At 52.2% G+C, this 22,149-nt stretch overlaps 1 protein-coding gene and 1 long non-coding RNA gene across 6 annotated transcripts in view; one reads left to right on the plus strand and one right to left on the minus strand.

Moving 5' to 3' along the window:
* The window catches only part of Klhl29 (kelch like family member 29), a 279,732-nt gene that overhangs the window by 99,895 nt on the left and 157,688 nt on the right, over positions 1 to 22,149 (minus strand). The window lies entirely within an intron of this gene.
* On the plus strand, positions 5,719 to 8,721 carry LOC144369436 (uncharacterized). Its single transcript, XR_013429189.1, has 2 exons — positions 5,719 to 6,088; positions 8,455 to 8,721. It is a non-coding gene; the product is annotated as an uncharacterized LOC144369436 (long non-coding RNA).

Genomic DNA, 22,149 nt, shown 5'->3' on the forward strand with positions numbered 1-22,149 from the left:
ATTCCCACAATGGGGGTGTACCTCCCAAAAGAGCCGTGTTCCTGCTAACACAATCTCTTCTTCTGTCATGGAGAAGGATGACTCAACATGAGGTCTATTTTCTGTTTAAACTTAAGCCACAGTGTGCTAAGGACGGTGTGCCACGGCCCCTGGTAGACCCGTGTGTCTGCCAGCAGCTTCAGCGGCTCTGCTCCAACACGAGTGCCATTATGACACAGGCTCTTTGCTCTCCCCTGGGTCACAGTCACCAGGACACAAGACCTCTGCTTGGAGACCGTGTCTCACAAGGGCTGATTGGTAGCTGGAGTCTGGAGCAGAACCTGCACAGAATGAAGCTGGTGTCATTTAAATCTAATGTTTTTAATCTGCTAATAGCCCTAGGGATGGGATGCAGCTGCTCAGCTGGGCCCCAGTCGAGGGTGCCTGTGGCTCAGGAAGGGCACCCGTGTGTGAGGCGGCTGCCCTGCCCTGTCTCAGGCTGCTGCCTGGCTGGTGGGCAGGGGTGTTCTAGCATATGCAGCACAGTTCAAACCACGAACAGGCCCAGCTTCTCCATGGCAACCCCAAACAGCCTGAACATTCCAGAGGCTACGTTGGCAGCGAATGTGGACTTGGTGCCATGAAACGGTGTCCTCGTGACAAACAACGGAAGTGTGAAAACATCTGGTTGCTGCTTCTGAGGATGAAGCCAGCCCAGGGAGGGCCAGGGAGGGCCGCAGGGAGGCAGGGAGAGGGGTTTCCAGACAGGCAGCCACGGTGTACCGGTGGGGAGTGCTCCCTACCCCCAGGAGCTCCCCATTTACTGACTGGTCAGCCTCCCTGGGAGCAAGGAGGTCAGAAGGAAAAGTGGGAATGGATGGGAGAGGCTCTGAGGAGAGGATTCCATGCAGTTCCAGGCTGGATTGACTCCAACGTATCTGGGCAAGTCACCTGGCTGTACTGGGGGACATTGCTTCTTATGAGGACTCTTTCCCCCAAGAGATCAGGGTACCTCTCCTCCATTTGCATGTCCACGGTCACACCTCAGTGGTTGGTGGCCACTGCCCTCCTGTCTGCTCCTCCTTGAGCTTCTGTGTGTTCCACAGTTGGTCACACCCCTGCAGCCTCTGGCACCAGCCCTGGGTAGAGCAGGTACCTGACCCCTTTCCAGGCCTGGCGCATCTTGTCAGGGAACTAAACTTAGGGAAAAGTGATCACGAGAAAAAGCTGATGGGGAACGTCCACCAGGACATTCCGAACGCTCCATCTCTGTTGTGGTAAACGATGACTTTAATTTACAAAGCAGATGAATACTAAATCTTCATGAAATTAAAAACTATATTATTTATGTGAGCGGAAACGGAAAATGTTCCGTAGCTAGCAGCTATCCTGCTTTGTAGGAGGAACACTAAAATAATTAAAACCACTCGCGCTTCAGTAATAAATAATGATAATAAATAAATGTCCTGACCTTAAGCAAAAATATGAAATTAAAACCCATTTGGTATGTAAATGCATTCAGGACGCTAGCGCGTCTCCCGGCCCAAGACGGTGTGGAATGGCGGGAGCGTTCACTACATGAATTTTGAAAGGAAAATCAAAGAACAACAGAATTGTATGTGGATCGACTCATTATTCTACTTTAATTCCGTCTAATGCTGTGTGGAGCCTTGAGGCTGGGACGTTAATTTCCTGCCTTTTCTGTCTCACCAATTCCTCATGGAGACCGGAGAAGAACGTCACTCCTGGAGGCTGAATCAGGGGAGGCCAGAAAATGGCAGGAGACGCGGAGAACGGACACCCGGGAAGGCATTTCTAACATGTTTACAGAAAGAGGATGGGAAGCCGGCGTCGGCTGGCCTTGGCCGTGGCGGGGGGCCTCTTGAGTGTCTGCAGTGGGAGCCATCCAGGGGGGAACAAAATGTCCCTGGTCTTAGGTCCAGGTGGGAGCTGGTCCAGGGCCCAGAGGAGCCCGGCAGGAAATCTGCAGGTGGTCTTGACTTCAGGAAAATGCCAATCAGTTCCAGATGGGGACACCTCCACCCCTGGACAGCTGAGCGCCTGGCTTTACCAAGAAATCACTACGTGTTCCCTGAAGCCTGTGGCTCCCCTGGGCTCCCTGAACAAGGCCACTTAGGTAGACGACAGGGCCATGTGTCCTGCAGGAAAACCAGGTGCCGTCCACTGCTCTGCCTGATACCCTCATCAGCTAACCTTCCACTTTCTCCCTCCCACCTAGGACTGCGCACCCCGCTCCCATTCCGGTCCTGTAACTAGCTTGTGTGGTGGCTGGGCAGGTGGGAAACTGAGGCACCAGGGCTCACAGTGAAGAAGAGGCAGGAAAGGGTCAGAAGCCCGCTCCAGGCACCTCTCAGTGGGGAGGGGGCCCTAAGGAGAGCTTGTGGGCAACGGGCACCTGTTAACACTCCGGGCCACAGTGTGCCCTGATTCTCTTTGTCCCTTATGTTTAAAATGAGTTTCCTCTCTTGGAATTCGGTGCTTCTGAGCAGCACAGACTGAGATATCTACGCCCACGGGGGACATTGCCTGGGTGTGACACTGTTTCAGAGTCTGGGTTTTAAGTGCCAAAGGGACAGTAGATGGGGACAGGTTTCCTGGCTCACTGTGGTCCTGACCCCATATCCCCTGAGGAATCTGATGTCCTTCCATCACCTCTGCCCTTCACCACGGGCCGAAAGCAGGGCTGGGAGGTGCCACCATGGGAAAAATGGTCTCCTACAGTCTGCTATCCAAGGGGACCCTGGGTCTCCTGTATCTTAGGGAGAGTGAAAGGCCTGGGCACCTACTGAACCCACTTCATGTTCACTCTCGGGACATGACCCTCGGCTCTCCCAGGTAGAAAAGAGTGGAGAAACCCACCCATGTCCCCAGCGATTGGAAGGACTCCTCACTTTGAATCTGACACCAGACACCACTGGACAGTCAGTAGCCCCCAAGAGAGTCACCCTGACGAGAGCATGTTCCTCCCACCTGGGACGGCTGCCCCTCCTCAGACACCAGTCTTGTAACTAGCTTGTGTTGGACCGTCTCCTGCCCTGGACTCCAGGAGCATGGGCAGCACCCCTCCTGCCAGAAAGCTCTAGTCCACTCCAGCTCCACGAGGTGCTGAGTGTCCTTCCTTCCCCGGCTTGCTCATTTCTGTGTGAGCTCATGGCAGACACAAAGTCTCCCAGTGCTAGGTGGAGGTCAGCAGAGCCCCGAGAAGACCAGCCGAGTGGTCCAGAAAACAGTCTTCACCTACAAAACTGGGCGCGGGGTGTAGTTCAGCAGTAGGGCGTGATCTTGAGGCCCTGGGTTCAGTCTCCAGTACTCCAACCCAACCAAACCCTCCAGAGCCGAACGGTGAGAACCTTCCTAACAAAGACTTTCAGGTCAAGATCAGAGTTCCCAGACCAGCAGGCCAGCGTGAACACGGAGGAATGAGCGAGTAGATCGGATGGACTTGGGTTAGTCATCGGTTGTGTGTGTGGGGTGTACAGGAATGACACTGGTTTGGGACGTGGGTTCTGAGATAGCACACTCAGGAAGGCTGAGGAGTGACAGGCCATGGGAGAGGTGAAGGGCGTCAGGTGCCCTTAGCAGACAGAGCTTGGTGCAGGAAGTGGCTGTTGTAAGGGTCGGGAGTCCAGAGAGGGACAGGATGTGAGGGCTGTGAACGGAGTCCTGGCTCAGTCCTCGCCCCTTTCAGTCTACACGGAAAGCCTGGGACATCCTGTGATGCTCTGGACAGTGGTATGATGGGAGCGTGCCCTCCAACTCCCATGTTGAAACCTAACCAAGGTGATGGGATTACGAGGGGTGGGGCTTGAGGTGGTCAAGTCACAGGGAAGAGGCCCTGAGTGGGATCAGGGCCTTTATGAAAGAGCCCTGAAGGACCCTGTTTGGCCCTTCTGGCCTCTGCCATGTGAGGACAGAGTGAGAAGGGGCCATGCTGGAAGCAGAGAGTAGCCCTCACCAGACACTGAATCCACCAGGGCCTGATCAGAACTGTGAGCAGCAAGTTTACGCCATTTATAAGTGACCCCAGCCTAAGGCATTTTGTTACAGCAGCAGGAATAGATTAAGACATCCAGATATCCATGCAGCTCCCTATCACCTCTTCAAGTCTTTGCTCAAACATCACCTAAGCACGTTGCTTGAAATCCCAACACACCCACCTTCCACTCTCTCCTTTATCTCTCAGGCCCCTTTCCCCATCTGACCTTTACTTGTTTATTATCTGTCTCCACCCATGAGCACGGTAGGCTCCATAAAGTCAGAGAGATTTGTTTTGATTCCCTCTCTCCTTTAGTATCTAGCACACAGTAGGTTCTAAGTAAATATATAGTGAATGAATGAATAAATGAGTGGCCTCACCTCCGTCTCTGGAGAATAAGGACAATTCAGTTTGCTGCTAACTCAGGGCATATCTTTCTACCTGGAAGGCCAGGGCCATCAAAATCACTGAGTCCTAGAAAGGTTATCTGGGGCCTTCGACAACTTCAGACACGGCCCCTGAAATCCAGGGGCTACAGCCTCCCCGTGGGTGGGGATCTCAGACATAGTTGGCCATCCAGGGCTCTCGCATAGATCTGGAGAGGGATGCAGAGTCTGGGCAGCCCGCCTGGAGTGTGGATGGAATTTATGGCACCAAAGAGTCTCTGAGTTTTAAGGTCTTGAATAGCAACCCACGGACTTTGGCGAGGGCAGATGCAAAAAAAACTCCCGGAAACAACAACAAAAAAACCTCCAAAGTCAAACCCAAGCCTGCAGGAAACAATCTGGGGAGAGCTGGAGGTGGGGCATGAAATGGACAAAACACATGGGCCACAGCCTGAAGAAACAGCGTGGACAAGGGCCAGCCCAACCAGACAGGTGGGTTCAGAATGCTGCTTGAGAAGAGGCAGAAACTGCAGAATGTGGGCTTTCTTCGAGGCTACAGCCCTTGCTGGTCCCAGGGCAAGGAAAATATAGAGGATAGAAGAGAAAGGGCCACAAGGAGTAGAAAGGAGTGGGCCAGTCGTGCAGTTAGCCCTGCCCTAGATGCTATGGCTTGGACATACTCCTGCCCCCTTCGGGTTTCTGGCTGTTTGTAAAGGAGGGGTTTCAACAGGCAGACTCTCTTTAGAAGGGCTAGCTGGGCTTTCCCTGGTTGCCAGCTGCATGACTTTGTAGGCTGTCATCAAATGGCAGGAATCAGGATGTTGATTGTTGTTCAGTGCACAGCTTAGAAAGCTGAATGTGGCAACCCCACTTCTCCTTCCTTTATAGACACCATCACTCCCTTAAGAGCTGTTGAGTCTTAAATTTGGGAAGGGCCCTCAGAAAATTATTCTGGGTAACTGGGGAGCTGGATTTGGCTTCTAGACTATGTAACATCTAGAAGGCTGCTTGGCTTGGCCCATCTTTGCTCATTCAAAGTTTCCTCCGAGGCAAAGAGGAAAAGACTCCTTCTCTGCAGGTCCCAAATGTGTCTTCTGTCTGCTGACCCTTGTGCTATGACAGGAGTTCTTCCCTGGGGTCCTGGGGCCAGGGCTGCTCCACTGAAAAGGTTCCTGCCAATGATACCACCACATTTCCCATCTCCATGGCAGTATGCAGCAGGGCAGAGCTGGTGGGCAGGTGTGTGGGGTTCCAGAGTAACCCTGGACCCCAAGGCCCCAGCTCCAGGGGCTGCCTGATAGGCGCAGGCTGGCTCCTCCACTTGGACCTTTCGGGCTGCCCTATTAATAGAGCGGCTGCAAGCGCTGCCTCTTCCCGAGTTTCCATGTCACTTGCACTAGATCTGGCTGTCCCTGTGGGGACAGCTTCCTTGCAAAACAAACAGCAGAATCAATATTTCCTTCACCAGGGGAGGTCTGCAGACAGCAGGCCAGGCCCTCCTCCACTCCCACTGGCCAGGCCCACGCCCCGGGGCACCGAGGTCACGGGCCTTCCAGCCTCCACCTGGCCATTTGATTATATGAGACCAGCAGACCTTCACTGAGCACCTTCAACACGTCAGAGCCGGCAGGCGGCAGGAGAGAAGGAGGGATAGGATGCTTCCTGGGCCTCGGGGAAAACACGTGTAGCCAGCGACAGACGAAAACCCGGGGCTGCAGGATGATGTGTAAGTGGGACAGTCGGGGCGAGGCCAGGAGGGCCAGTGGCTGAGAATGCGGACCTCCAGGCCCAGCCCTCTCCATCACCAGGCTTGGCCCGTGTTCCCGGGGAGGGGCATCCCCACCCAGGGGCTGGTACGGGCTCCCGGCCAGCACAATTTTTCTTTGCTTCTTCTCTGGTCTCCAGTCCACCTGGCAGTCCAGCCTGGAACAAGCTCAGCCTTAAGCCTCAGTGCAGGAAAAGTCCCCCGGGGAGCTAGTTAAAAATGCAAATCCAGGCTGAGCCCTGGAGACTGGGAATCAATAAGCGCTGGTGGGAGAGGCCATGTCTGGGAACCTGCTTGTGAGGAAAGCAGGGGCTTAGGAAGCAGGAGTTCCCTGACCACAGGCTAAGAAGCTGGACTCTGGATGTGGGCCCTGGGGCAGAGGCCAGGTCAGCCCAGAAGAACGACTAAAAGGCTCCTCTGTATCTGCAGTGCGTGTCTCCAAGGCCCAGGTCCCACGGGGAGGCCAGGGCAGGCCCAGGGAGGTGGGAGGCACCGTGGGAACTGAGCGGGATGAGGAGGTGTCTGTGGCCAGCTCCCAAGTTGGGGGGGGTGGTCCTTTCCCACTGGGCAAAGGAGAAGTCAGGGCCTCATTCAGCCTCTTACCAATTCTGCCTCCTTCCGGAAGTCCACTTGGTATTCGCCTTTCCCAGGTGAGCGGTGGCGGGCCACAGGGAGCAGATCCTGCCACCTCCCACGGGGCACATAAGGGAATCCTCAGAACATTCTAGAGGTGCATGGGCCAGCCCAAAGTGCACAGCAGGGAGCAGGCCTTCCGGAACTGCAATGGTCACTGCGGCATTGGTGGGATGGCTGGGCCACCAGGGGACGCGGAGGACAGAGGGTGGGTGGGAGCCCATTTTAGACAACCTCCCACAGAGAAATCCAATAAAGACGTGCAACGCAGGCTGTTCCTTCTGGAGCCCCCGAATTGTCAGTCACTGGAAACAAAACCACTTTCCCTGAGCACGCGTCAGGATTCCGGCAGGAGCAGGGATAAGGACTCGGCTGACTTTAGACCCCGAACACGGAGCAGCTTAGCCGGCATGTTTTAGGATAATAAAGGAATCTAATGGAGAAGTGGCTCTTCCCTCCCCCAGAGCTCCGATTAAACCCTGGAACATGGGTGGCACGTACACCGTGGAGGACACAGCACAGTTAGAATTCTGCCAGCAAACATTCTAAAATATTCATGAAACATGGGACCAGGCCTGACTGTTAACACTGCAATGGTTCCCTCCAATGGAGTGACAAATGGGCGCCAAGCACTGTCATCTGTCCCTTTGATCTTTCCAGGTCCCGCCAGGGAGCAGGAGGCGGGGCTGGGAGGCTGCAGGGGGGGCCGGGGCTGCGTTCCCCCCGTGGCTTCTGTCTCCATGTAAGAGGGCGTGAGAACGCGAATCTGTTCAGACTCTGAGGCAGAATCATTGATTCTCCAAGTCTTCCTCCATCAAAAGTGATTAGTGGGGGGCCCAGGGGGTGGGGTGGGGGGAACCCACTCCGCCCCGCTAACCGGCTTTGTGAACGCAGCATTGTTACGTACACAAATCTCTACAAACGGCATGGGCAGAAAGCAAAAGAAGGTCTACAAAAATAGTAAACTGGCCTTCAAAAGAAAAATAAGGAGGAAAAGAATAAAATGAACTCGTGGCGTCCTCGGTGAGCAGTGTCCTCGGAGCTCCTCCACGTGCCGAGAGGAAGGCACGGTGCAAAAATTGCTGCAGTTTAACCGGGCGTCTAATTAAAAGGAGGAACTCGAAAGGCCTTTTCTTCCTGCTCTGGGTTTTGCTTCTTTCTGTGCAGGGATCAAAAGTACAGCAGTGTGAGGACGGAGCTACCCCCCCAAAACAACAGGAAGTAGCATAGCTGTTACTGATCCAGTGGCTTTTGTACCCTTCTGCGGGACAGCTGTGGCCGAGGCTTGCAGGGTGCCAGCTGCTGTGGCAGTGCTGGGTCCACAGAGAGGCTCAGACGACTAAGCCCAGCGTCCTGTGTGCTGAGAGAGAGGACCACCCCTTGGGCAAAGGCTGCGAGACACCGAGGGGACAGATATCCCAAGCACAGGGTGCTTTTCTCTCCCACCACGTTGGCAAAGTGGACATCCACTTATCCTTTTAAAAAGCCATGCTTTTAAGGACTTGGAGGATAGGGAGTGACTGCTTAATGGGTACAGAATTTCCCTTGGGGGTGACGAAATGTTCTGGAACTGGGTAGTGGTGACGGTCGCACAATCTCATGAATGTTCTAAAATGCACTAAACTGTACGTTTAAAACAGTGCATTTTATGTGAAGTACCGTCTACCACAATTCTTTTTTTTTTCTCGTGACAGTTTCCTCAACATCAAGGATTCTACAACATTTCCTGAGCCCTCGGTGGGGGTCCCCTAGAGGTAAGCCTTCCTGGAGGCTGGCCACGCACTTGGATTCTGCATGCTCCCGGCTCCCCAATGAACTTCAGTTGGAGACAAAGTCCATCAGGCCACATTCCAGCTGTCCCCTCCAAAGGTCACCAGGAATGGCTCGCCACAGCCTGTTTCCCGGGGCTTTGCCTGGTCTAATATTAAACTCTTTCCTGTGGCAGAGCCACTAGAATGCCACCCCTTCTTGCCATTGCTTTGAAGTTCATTTCTGACAGGGTGGCTGGTGGGCTTGGCATCGTCTCCTTCCTGTCACCCCTCGAAGCCTCCCGAAACCTTCCTCTTGCTTCCAGTTACATATGGGTCCCTCTTCTTGGTGAGGGAGTTCACCAAGCCAAAAATCTGGGGAGGCTGGCAGGGGTAGGGGCGGGGGTGGGAGACTGGAAAGCAGAAAGGGAGGAGGTGGAAATAGAAAGAGCTTTCCTAGGATCGGGCAGAGACCCAAAGCCCGATCCCTCCCTTGGATTTGAACTTAGCCACCCAGGCTTGAACTCCTCCTCTGAGCCCCCCGCTTCCTGGGACTGTGCGAATGTTTAGCTTCACCTCTGCACAGCCGTGCAGCCGGCCGTCCATCTGTTAACATGCTGGCCAGACCGGGGCTTGGTGGCACAGAAGTGACCCAGAAGTAGGTATAATCCTCTCTTCTAAATGTGCTTAATACCATCGATAATCTTGTCACATAAATCTCCCGGTTAGCAGTGAGCTGCAGCTATCACCGCCAGACTCCAAGAATCTTTCAGTAACGGATTCCACCTCCTGTCATCTCTCTCCTTTCTTATACCGTTTCAGCTGCCATGTTGCAGAACCCTCGGGAGAACCGCCCTGACCTCCACAGGTCGCCTCCCCAAGTAGCCCCTTGCCCGTTAGAAGGATCCAGCCCGGTCCTTCTTTCCTCCCTTTGGTCTCCGCGGAGGGCCTGCTCAGCGTCCTCTGGGCGTGTGTCCCCCTCAAGGCGGCTTCCTTGATGGGGCGTGGTTCCACAGACTTCGTCTGCTGCTTAATCTCCTTGTTTCCCAGGCTGAGTGTAACTTTAGACCAAAGCTGCTGCCTTCTGACTTTGCCCTCCTTAGTGATCCCTGCCACCCTGCCTCTAGGCTCAGAGTAAACCTGAGGAAGCCCTCTAGCATGGCCAGTTTAGGGTGACAACGTAGCCAAAGGCCACATGGGGCCCAAACTGTTCACATATTCCTCCAAAGAAATGAAATCCAAGTGGCTAACTCATTCCCAGGATGTGAATGACCAGCATGATCTTGGGCAGGCCAATGCTTTCCAAGCGTAGCTGTCCCTACATCTGTGTTCCTACATTCTAAACCCCAGAGGGCAAACCTGGGAGGGGGTGTCTTTCTCCAGGGGAAGGGTACACAGCATTGCTTCCAGTCCTTGAGTGCTCAAAGAGTAAATATCCTTTGAGCAGTGCTGAGGCCTGCCCCAGAATGGGGCTGGGCTGCAGCAGCAGCAGCAGCTGGGTAAACAAGTGGGCTGCAGGCTAATTTCATGCCCAGCCTCCAGGGAGCGCTGGGGAAAAATAGTGCAGACCTGAAAGGCCGACTGAGTCGGCTTGGGATGCCTGGGCTTCAGAAATAGGCTCCCAGGCCCTGCCGACATTTGGGTACAGTTTCCTGTTGGCGGGTGTATGGGTGTGCTGAGGCCTTCTGCCTGCAGAGAGGCCAGGCCCTGGACCACAGGAGTTGTTCTGGTAACTCTGAAATGACCTGCTGCAAAGGAGCCCGCCAAGCACAGTCCTGGAAGAGGAAGAGTGACCGAGTCCATAGACGGATACATCTTCCCTCTTTCAGCTCCAATGAGACGGAGAAGAGCACAGATGGCAGCCAAGAGAATTTTCTTCTGAATGAAGGACGGTGAGAAGAGGGGCGGGGCCTCTGCGGGGCGCTTTCGTTGGGCCTGTGTGGTGTTTTGATTTAAGGAATTTCCTGAGATATGAAAAATGGTGGTCTATATGAGAAATAAGAACTGCAATGCAGAAAAAGTCCATGTATAAAGACATGAATTGGCATGAACATACTTTATATATAAAGATATGAAAAATTGTGCTCTGTATGGGTAATAAGAATCGTAATGCATTCTGCTGTCATGTATTTAAAAATATAAAATCAATTTAAAAAAAAAAGAAATTTCCTTCCTGTTCTTGGAGTTCCCTTGAGGGCCTTCTTGGGGGGGAAAAACCAGCAGAGAACATCCCTCCTCGTCTTCTTCCTCCAGCAAAACAAGAGGCCCACCGTGGGCTCCCTTTAAATGAGGGCGTGCGGAGGGTCTCTGTGGTTGCCAAGCATGGAGACGAGGCCCCTCCATGTTCTGAGGGGACAGGTGTGCCCCCGTGACCAGAGGTACAAAACCAAGGTGTTGTCCAGGTGGCGTTTCTCCAAAGTCCCTACGGAACAATCCTCCCCTGCCTCTGGCAGCTTCTGGTGCCCCTGTCTCCTTGGCTTATGGCAGCACCGGGTCCCTGCCTCTTCACGTGTACTCTTCTCTGTGTGTCTACGAAACTCTCTCACCTTTCTCTAATAAAGACCGTCACCCCACCCTAGGCCCCACCCCGACTCAGGACAATTTCATCTCCAGCGTTCTCTTCATTATATCTGTCAAGACCCTATTTCCAAACAAGGTCCTATTTAGAGATCCCAGGTGGATGTATATGGCCAGGGTGGGGTTTGTGTGTATGTGTGTGGGGGCGCGGGTTACTCTTATCCTACCACATGGAGAGTACCCCCAGAGTAAAACCCTGCCTCCTCATTGACTGGAATGTGCCATGGTTTCGATGTGAAGTGTCCCTGGAAAGCTCATGTGTGTAGACAATGCAAGACGGTTTAGAGGTGAAATGATTGGGTTATGAGAGCTTTACCCTAATCGGTGCACTGATCCGATGACAGAGATTAACAGGGTGAGACTGTAGGCAGGTGGGGTGTGGCTGGAGGAGGTGGGTCACTGGGCTGTGCCTTTGGGGGTAGACATTTTGTCCCTGGTGAGTCAAGCTAGTCTCTCTCTGCTTCCTTCTGCCCTGATGTTCTGCCTTACCCCAGACATAAAGCAAAACAGTTGTCATCTGAGGACCAAGAGCTCTGGAACTGTGAGCCCCAAGTAAACTTTTCCTCCTCTAAAATTGTTCTTGGGTCTTTTGGTCCCAGCAGTGAAAAATTTAACTAAAACAGAATGTTTCAAAGAAGAGTGATTCCTGTGGAAGTGGCCTATTCTAAAACATAGCTTGAATTCCTACCTGGGTGGCATGGGGGAGCTGGGAAACCTCCCAAGTTCCTGGGCCAGTCAAGGGTGGGGGTGGAGCACTGAGCCTAGACCATCCATTGTGCCTTCAGTCTACAGACCAGGTTCCTGGCATCCTGATTCCTCGAAGCACCCCCTCTTCCCCTTCATGCCACCTCCCTGAGCTACAGGGACCTTGGGCCCTCTCACCACCACCCCACTCCTGGCAAAGTGCTGGAGCTTAGAAATGTTAAATAACAATAATAATAATAACACATCTGAACGTGACGCTTTAATAGGCCATCTGTCATTTTCCTACTTTATTTCTGAGCTTTTAAGAACGGTGCCCTTCCTGCACAAAACATCAGGGTGCATTTGTATTAAAAAATGAAACTAATTAAAATGTTTGAAAACCATAAACCACCCCACCATAAAACAGCGGCAGCCCTATTTTTTCAGTCTAAAAAGATTTTTCTTCCTTGTTTTGTGGCTTGCTCTGACCGGCAAGCTCCTGGAGAAGGAGGCACTGGAGGCAGAGGCTGGAGCAAGTGAGCTCCTGCTGAGCGAGGCTCTGGTTCCTTTGCCCTGGCCTGGCACCAGGGCAGCAGCAGAGGGCTGGAGGAGGCTGGAGGAGGCTGGAGGAGGCTGGAGGAGGGTGGAGGAGGGTGGAGGACACGCTTCCCTGAAGGTAATCAGGACTCAACCTACTTAGGAGCATTTTAAAGGTGGAGCTCAGGCGGCAAGTCCTGGCACTAGGAAGCAGCCCCATGGGTCTACTGGCACCACAGCGCAGCCCAACACGTGTGGGCCCAGCATGAGGCACATGCACAGCCACTGCCCAGGTCTGGGTGTATCCTTCATCATCAACAGGGTCACAGAATCGCAATCCAAACCAGAGGGGACTTTCTAAATCAACAAAGTGTGAATATTCGTTGAATGACTAAATAAAAGAGAACCCAAGCTCTGCAAGGAGGTGGAGAGAGGGGTGTGGGCAGGGTGGTGGGGACTAGAAGGAAGGACCAGCCATGCACCCTAAAAAGCCAGAGCTGATGCTGGCAGGGCCACAATGCAGGAGGTGTCCGACACCCTGGGAAGAAACCAGAGTCCTTATTGCTCAAATGCTTATGCCTTCTGTTTTCTAAGATATGTGTCCACATCAAACCTTGTATTTCATATCCTGTTGCCACCATCACCAGAGCTTATTGAGCTCTTACTGTTTGCCCAATACTGCGCTAGATTCCCACCCCCTGGAATTTCCTTAATTCACATTTAACTCCCGTGAGATAGTATTGTTGCTGTCCCCATTTTACAGATAAGGAAAATGAAGCCACAGAATGCCAAGGATGTAAACCCCAGGTGCCTATTTTGAAGGTCTGCGTTCTTTCCAAGCCATGGTCTGCCTTGCACAGTACCCCAGGGCCACACGCCTGCTCCAGCTGGACTCATCTGTGTCAGACTGGGTGTGGCCCGAATGCAGGACCAGAGGGGGCGGGAAGCAGGAGTGAGAGATAAGGCTTGGTGAGGTCAGTGGAAGGGGGATCACCAAGGGCCTCGAGTCACTCCATCTTCAGGGCAAATATGGAATGACCTATATGTTTTTTTAAAAAACATTTTTTTGAAGTCAGGGAGTGAGCGGATTGTTGGGGGTGGGGCAGGGAACCTGGGCAAGGAGGCTATCTCTGTTCCTAGGTGAGATACAATGGGGGCCCGGACTGTGGCAGAAGGAGAAATGGAGGGAAAAAGGATTGACTCCAGAAACACCTGCAGGTGGACCTTGGATACAGACGGGCCTAGATGAGGATGTGAGGGAGAGGGAAGAGTCTAGGTGGGCGGCATCTTCTGGTGGCCTGGCCCCTGAGCCGGGCATGCAGGGTGAGCAGCAGGTTTGGGGCTGAGGCTACAGAACTTGGTTCTGGCCTTTTGCATTGCAAGCGCCTGGTGGATATATAAGGGCAGACGTCTAGGGAAGAGAATTGGGAGCTAGAGGCGTGGACTTGGAAGGAATGAGTCTGAGTTCAGGTCTCATTTCCTGCCACTTAGGAGCTAGAGTTTGAGCAACCTTCTCCAAAGTACATGGGGACTGACTTTCCTCATGTGTAAACGGGGACAATGTCGGCTCACCACATGGAGTTGTTGAAAGAACTCAGACAAAATGTGTAAAGCTCTTGGCACAGTGCCTGGCCCTCCATAAATGGTTTACAAAACAAAACAAGAAAAGGACAATAAAAACACAACTATAACCACAGCCGCCAATAAACAGAATGTGGGTCGGAGCCCAGGACTATTCAGGGCTTGGGCTCTGGGTTTGGGATCGTGAGATGGAGTAGGTGATTTCTCATTTCATGCAAGCGTAGCGAGTGCTTTGCAAAACGCCTTACTTTGGGATTCCTTTAATCAGTGAGGTGCTACATGCATTTCAATATACATCTAATTTGTTTGTAGACAGTTGACTACTGTCACTGAGATGCCACACGGAGAACAAGAGGCAGCTACAGAGCTGTTCTGAAATGAGAATACACCACCGTGGCAAAGCGGAATGTGATTTTCAACAGCGCACAGCTAGTTTTTAGTGGATTTCCATGACTACACCTTCTACCCACAATTCAATTTGGTAATTCAACACATATTTACTGAACATATAGCAGGCAAGTGTGAGGTGCTAGCAGTTTAAAACCTAAGAAGATAAGGTCTTTTGTCTCAAGGACCACATTCCAGGGAGAAGACAGTCAGTAGAGAGAAGAAGGCCATGCAATGAAGGTCGTGGTCAAAGTAACAACAGATCACGCTCCTGGAGTACATCCTAGATGTTAGGTGTCACTGTAAGTGCTTTGCATTGTTAATTCATTTAATCTCCTCCATGACTCAAGGAAATACATGGCATTATTATCCCATTTTATAGAAGAGGGGATATGTAACTTGGTAGAGATCACATAGCTAAAAAGTGGAAGAGTCAGAATTCAAATCTGGGTCATCCGATTAGTCTGGGCTCCTAATCCCATCACTGTGCTGGCAAAGGAGTGTGCTAAGTACTCCTGAGTCTGGTGTGCACTCAGTACCCTGCTGGGATGGGTTAATGTGGCCGACTAGCCGACTGATGGTTCACCCTGCGTGTGAAGACACTTCTGCCTGCCTCTCCGACCCCAGCAGCCTCTTGTCTTGTCGCCCTCAGGCATGCCATAGGACAGAAGTCAATGGGAAATCCTGAACAGACACAGCCAAGTGACAAGGGAGAATCGTGCCAATTACCAATGACCAGTTCCTTCAGAGCGGTCCCTGAAGTTGGCCCTGGTCACAGGAGCATTTCTTCAGCTTGCAGAGTCCTTAGAGGGGCAGGGTCAGATATGGAGGAGATTCAAAGCCAGAGATGGGAGGTGGGTTGCCCTGTTCTGCCTGAACCTGCAGTGCTTCTTCCCCTGCTCTCCTTTCAGATTTTCCTTGAGGGCAGCCATTCCTTTGCTCCAAGCCGAGTTCTTGAATTTGTAACAGGAGACAGGACCTGGCTCCAGCCAGGAAATTCTGTTTGTCTTTTGCAGGGGCCATGTGGTGACGACAGTGTCTGCACTGCAGGAAGGAACCACAGCAGGCCATCCTGCTGATCCTCCATCCTGCAGCCTAGAGGAGCTCAACCCCCAGCACCAGGTGACAGAGTCCTTCAGGACAGGACACCAGGGCTGAGAAGCCCAGCTGAAGCTGAGTGTCATCTAGCCAGGGCTCTTGTGCCAGGGACAGGCGGCTGTGCTTGATCCTGGGTTTGCTGGCGCTCAAGTCTTTGCCCCCCAGGGGATCAGAGGTGAGTGCAAGCAATGCTGGGAAGGCTGCTGCCACACGGTGGTGCCACCAGAGCCTGCCTGGGCTCCAGCTGTGAAGAGAGGTTCCAGGGGTGGGAGGTGAGGGACACAGAATAGCTGGACTTGGGAAGGTTTTGCAAGAACATCACAGTCTAGTGTTGATGTGGCAGTTACTGATTTCAGCAGGAGGAAGCATAATGCTTGTGGAGCCTCCAGACCTGCCAGGTACGGACCTTCCCCTGGCCATGTCAGGTCGACAGGGCCCCACGAGTCCGGTGAGCGGACTGCTGCAATCTCAAAAATGGATAATCCCAAATCCTGAGCACCAGCTTCTTCCTCAATTATTTACAAGGAACACGATGTGGTACAAAGAAATCTAATTCATAACGTCTCTTTAATGCCTTTGTAACACAATATTCACAATATTCCCTTCTAATCTCAGCACATGACAAGTTGCCACTATTGAATTCCCATTAATATGAATTATTGGTACAATATATTTTGCCCAATATCATCTCCTCAGCCTAATATTGTGAGGGGATAAAATCACACCCTCAGCATATTTCTGATGGAAGAGGTGGTGGTGGCACAGGAGTGGGTCCTCTGCCAGGTGCTCCTGACTGGGGTCAGGGGTCCTGGGGTGGGGGGCAGGAGCCCTGGACCACCAGTGTGTCTTCCTCCATTGCTTTCTCAGAATCTGACCGGACTCCCAAGCCAAGGCAGTCTCCAGCCCAAACTAGGCAGGCCTCATCCCCACATTTCCAGCATCAAGAGGTCCCAAGCCCAACTCCAGAGCTAGACAGCCCTTTGCTGGATGTCGTGTCACCTCCTGGGGATTATATGAGGACGAAGTGGGTTAGCAGGTAAAAACCCTTAGAACTGGGGCTGCCTCTTGCTGAGCGTTCAGTAAGCACTAGTTTCAGGGATGACGAGAGCCATGATGCTGGTGGCAAACCCGCAGACATATCTAGGGTCCTGGCTGGATGGCAGTCCTGACTTGTTGGCTATGATGGCTGCTGAGGGCAGGGGGTTCCCAGGCTCCCGTGGCAGGGAGACCCACAGTTCTAGCTTCAGAGTTCCCGGGGGGAGGGCTGGTGCACACAGCCCAGCTCTTGGGGGTGTTAAATGACCTCAGCATTCACCAGAACCCTCCTGCTCAGGGCTGGGCTTCCCACTGTGCTTGGCAGGACCATGGGCCTAGGTGGCCCAGTGCCTTGTGGAGCTGCTGTCACCAGGGGAAGAAGGACAAATGGCAGAGCCTTTCTCCACCATCTGCTACCTGAGGAGTTCTGTTGGGGCTTCCTCCCTCAGCGACACTAATCCCACAGGTACCCAGAGTGCCTTCCTGGGGCAGGGCCGCCCTCCTGCCCATTCGTCACTTTCCCCCACATTCCCATCAAGCACATGTTGGTCCGTGTGAAGTGCCATTATTTGGCTGGCCTCCGTTCTTGCTCCTGTGACTGGCACTGCCTTTTCTTTTAACAGGAAATTTCTTGATGCGTCAACTCTCCCCGAATTTACACTGATATTCCTTCTCTTTCTTTCCATAGCAGAGCATTTGTTTTTAAATTTATGTTTGATTTCTAATTTTTTTCACCATGGTAAAATATACCGAGCCTATACGTCTGCCATTTTCACCATGTTTAAGCGTACAAGTCGGTGGCATGCATTACATTCAACGTGTCGTGTGACCATCACTTCTGTCTATTTCCAAGGCTGGTTCATCACGCCAAACAGAAACTCTACCCATTAAGCAATAAGTTCCCCTGGCTGCCCCAGCCTCTGGTAGTCTCGAATCTCCAGTCCGTCTCCATGGGTCAGGGCAGTGATGGCTACAGAGCGCTCCTGCTTCATGCTTCACAAGACCCAGGACAGCGGGCATTCTCACATCCAGCTGATAGGTGAAGGACATGAGTCGGAGAGGACTTCTGTGTTCAGCCTTCAGGTGGCTCAGCAGGTGTGGTGTGCAAATGGGCCCTGAACCCCAATCTCCAGTTTGCCACCCAAAGTAACCTCTTCAAATAAGGCCTCCACCTCACAGGAAGCGCAGGAAGACACGCCCCTAGGCAGGGGGTGTGTGGACATAAAAGCCAGAACCACAGTGCTCCTTCTTCCAGCTGCCCCCAAGCAGTGCAGAGCTTACAGGGGAGATGGCAGGAAGCGGGAGGAGCTCTGACCTGACACCCCCACTTCCCAGCGCAGGCGTCAACCCACTGAGAATGGCTCAGAGACAAACAAGAGGGAGCTGCTCCCTGGAGTCGGGTGGGTCCAAGCCACCCTGGCGATACCTGTGGTGAGTTTGGGTCACTTGGGACGGAACCAGGTCAAAGCAGGTGAAAGCAGCTGCTAAAGCTCAGTGGTCAGCCCTGCACTGTGTCTTGGAGCAAAAGAAGAGGCCCTCAAGAAGAAGAGGGGTGAGGCCCCAGCTCAGCGCTCCCAGGATCCTGCACCTGAGCAGAGTCGGTGCCGCTCCACCAAGGTTGTCTTTTAAGGAAAAAAGTTATCTGCCAGGAGACCTGTAGCCGGTATCTAGGAGGTGGGGGCGGGACCATGTCCTATAGCATCTTTTTAAAAAAATAATTATTTATTAATTAATAAATAATTATAATATCCTGCGCAGGATGCGCTGGAGAGATGGTGGAATGAGATGGACATCATCACCCTAGGTATATGTGTGACTGCACATAGGGTGCGCGCTACATCACAACCAGAGAAATGAAAAGTTGTGCTGTAATTGGGTACCACACACCTTTTGGTTCTCATGTGTGTGGTTGTTTCACACTGCTGATGGGTGTGGGGAATCCTGTAACTGTGCCCTTAGGTGATGTCACCAGCATGGGGGGGGTGGCTATTAAAAGTCTGTTCATTGCTCATTCAATAGGTTTTCCCCAGGGCTGTTCTGGACTGGGTCTTCACAGAGCCACATACCCCTGGGTGCTGGAACAAGACTGCCCAGGGGTGCAGCCAGCCCTGCTGGGTGGTTCTGGGTAAGGTACTGCATCTCATGTTTCAAGCAAGGGGAGTAAAAATAATGGCACCAGGGGTTCAAGAAGGGAGTGTTGACAAGGTGCTTTGTGATGACTGCATGTGCACCTTAAATAAAATCAACGCAAGCAAAAAGCTGCAGAGATGTTCATAGGCAAGTTGGAGAAAAATCTGGAATGCAGATCTTTGAAGGGTAATTTTGTGATACCAAGACCCCAAATGCTATGGGAAGGGGTCTAGGGCCTAAATATAGCAAGGGCTTTGGTGGTATAAAATCTGTCCTGCCAACCTCACGTGTTGTCATCTAGACACAGGTCCCAACAGTGAGCCCAACAGGGCTCCACTCAGGCTCACCCTGTGGGCCCTGTCTCCGTCATCCTCACCACGGGCAGCCCCAGCAATGCCTCACTTGGCAGCTCTCCACCTGTTCCCTGAGTCGCAGGCAGGTAAAGATGATGTCAAAAGCATCCATCTTCCCTAACCCAACAGAAGCGGCTAAGTGAATAACGAAATATTCATCTGAATGAAATCATTCATTCTGTCCTCAAACAGGTACGGAGAACCTCTGTCAGCTGGGCATCACTTGGTGCTTATTCATATGGAATTCACTGCCTAGTAAGGAGACAAATGAATAATTGCTTAAGTATCATAGAGTATTATAGTTTTTATAGTAGGGACATAAATGGAAGTGTTATTGGAATAAGAGAAATAATAGCAAAGAAAAATTTTTCCCACCAAAGATCAGGTAATGTTGGGGTTGTCAAGTGTTGGATGAATAGGATTTTTTTTTTTTCCTGGAGAGATGAGAAAGGGAATGCAAATTTTAGGAAAAGGGAGTAGTGAGTACAAAGGCCCCGGGGCCTGAGAGGTCCTCACGTGTTTGGGGAATTGTGGCTTGACCAGAGTGCGAACGGGGGTGAAGCTCCCCAGTGAACTCGTGGCTCAGGTCCACACAGTGATGGGGGACACCTGGGAGCTGGTAGATACTTGAACAGAAAAGGAGTTCCAAGAGGAAGGAAGAGGGAGAGAATGGACCTGGGCAGATAGCCAGCAACACCTGCCACAGGCTTGAAGGTGGCTTCCTAGGCCTGGCCCATTCTCTAGCTCTGCTCCCCCACTGAGAGCTTGTGACTCACGGCAGCCATGGTCACCTCACCTCCCCAGGCCTACCCTGTACCAACTGCCACCGAGGGCTGCTTCTGACTCACAGCAGGGATTCTTTAACTAGAGCGTCAAGAATCTGGATCTTGTTCAATGTCAGTCTGGCCCTGAGTTGGCTTAATCTGGAAAAAGGGGACTCTGTGCTTAGAGGGTTCCCACGTTCTGCCAGAGAAGCTTCTCTGGAGTCATCTCAAGACAGATGCTGTTCTAGGACTGCAGGGATGACCACGGAGGCATCAGTGGAGCTGCCCAGGGCTGGCCATGGGCTGGGAGAGCTGGAAAGTCCACTCTTGACCAAGGAAGGACCCCTCTGGAGTGGGAGGTGCCGGCCCACTCATCACAGTCAGTGGGAAATGGAGCCTATCGATGGCTCTCTGAGGACAAAAGAGGGTAGGAGTAGGGGACAGCAAATTTAACCTGAGACACTTGAGCATCAGGAGCAGGTCTCGATGGCCAACAGGAGTGTTTTCCTCAGGGCTTGTGGCAGACGGCAGCCACAACAGTTCGGCCACTGGCCAGCACCTGCACCTTGCTCCTTCCCCGGTGCCCTTTGCACGGTGCTAGAGGGGTGCGAGGTATTCAGCCACCTTCTCCTGGGAAAGCAGGAATTCTCCTCCCATCTACAGACAGGTGTGCAGCAGCAGGCTCTGAGTGAGTACAGATGTGCTGCCCCCACGCTTTGCTGAGTTCTCAGGGCTCTTTATTTACCAGAGAAAAACGGGGTTTCTGGCTGATGGGTTCTAGAGAGGCAAATTCACAGCATGCATCAACATGCCACCACTGGTTGAGACTGCAGCCCAAGTAGCGCATGGAATCCTCCTAAACCCTTTCTTTTATGGCAGCGAATGGAGTGGTGAAACCAGTCGGTAATCTGCTAAACTATCAGTTCCTCTCGGCAAGGACTTCTGCAGTGTCTCTTGGTGGCATTGTGCCTTGGGAGAGAGGGCTCAGGCCAGTGAGATGGAGTGAGTGGAACAGGGACAGGTCAGCCTGGGTTTGAATGACATTCCCCTTGCTGGCATGAAACCAACTCCATGGGATTGATGGGAACAAACGATAGTGAGGTGCATGAAGTTTTTCTATTTTGGTGTTTATTTCCCCAAGTTATTTTTAGCACTACAGATAGCTCCTCTAACAAATGGGCTGGGTTCTGCAAGTTCATTTGTAATTTGGCTGTTTAGATTTTGGAGTCTACTTTCCGTCTAAAAAAATGACGTTATAAATGGTGATGAGACTTCCAGACTAGTTCTCCAAAGCCTCTTTAACCCATAATGTAGCTAAAACACTGTCCTTCTACAATGAAAAAAAAATTGTTTAATTTCAACATGAGTAATTAAATGAAACAGAGAAAACCATTACAACAGAATAAGAAGTGGATTTATGTTGATCTTGAATGATGCTGTTTGCGGAAAACCTAGTTTAATTGGAGAAGGGGCCCTTCTGAGGGCGTTTTTGGAAACTGCATGGGATTTATCCTATTAGGGAGAAAGAGGCGGCAGACCATCTGAATTGGTGGCTAACTAAACATTTGTGTCACATCACTGGCTCCCTTTCCTGATTCCAGGCTCTTCAGTAACCAGATTTCATATTCCCATGTGTGTCCTCACAGGGAGAGATTCACTGGCCAGGGGCCATGAAGGTGGTCTCCTTGGAGGAGTGAGTTTTGATTCTAAATCTGTAAGTCGGCATATATCTCTTTGTATTTATGGGAAACAGTGGTGTCCTAGTTCCTCCAACTCTGGGGCGATGATAGGGTCAAGTGTAGCCTTAGGATTGAGGGACAAGTCCTGACCAACAGTAGGTTCTGGAAAGTAAAGACACTTTTGAGGTCTCCCAGAGCTCGCTGGCCAGCCTGTTCCCCAGCCCCACAGCCCTCGCCAGGTGTCCTCTTGGAAACCTCCCTCACGGTGCTCTGTGCAGATGGGACGAGTGTAACACAGCGGTGTGTACCGATTGATTCCCTGTACCTGGCTGGCTGGCCAGAGTAGTGGGTGGATCCTATCCCTTCTGCCTGGGACGTGTGAGCCTTGGCTGACATCTGCAGGGGAATAACTGTGTCTAAGTAAGTGTGGTGGAAACACTGGAGGGCACACTGGAAAAATGACCACCATCCTTCCTGTTCTTAGCTGCTTCCCCTTCTCACCGTGGTGTTGTAGCCTCTCCCATCCAGAGGCCAAGTCTCCTTAAATCTGACTTGGCTTTGCCACTTGCTTTGGCCAATGGGATTTCAGCCAACAAGCTTCAAGCCAAGGTTAGAAAAGCATTTGTGCATCGACCTTGCTCTCTTGCTGCTCTTGGAACCCTGAGCCGCCAAGCGAATGAACTGGAGCTAGCCAGATGCAGAATGACAGGCCACCCTGAGAACCCAGGCGCCACAGCTGACTGCCAGCCAACCACAGATGTGTGAGTGAGACTGTCCCCAATCATTAGGCCACTAGCCAGCACAGAGATGACCACA

This window comes from Ictidomys tridecemlineatus, chromosome 12, assembly GCF_052094955.1.
Source record: "Ictidomys tridecemlineatus isolate mIctTri1 chromosome 12, mIctTri1.hap1, whole genome shotgun sequence".
In the NCBI taxonomy this organism is placed as follows: Eukaryota; Metazoa; Chordata; class Mammalia; order Rodentia; family Sciuridae; genus Ictidomys; species Ictidomys tridecemlineatus.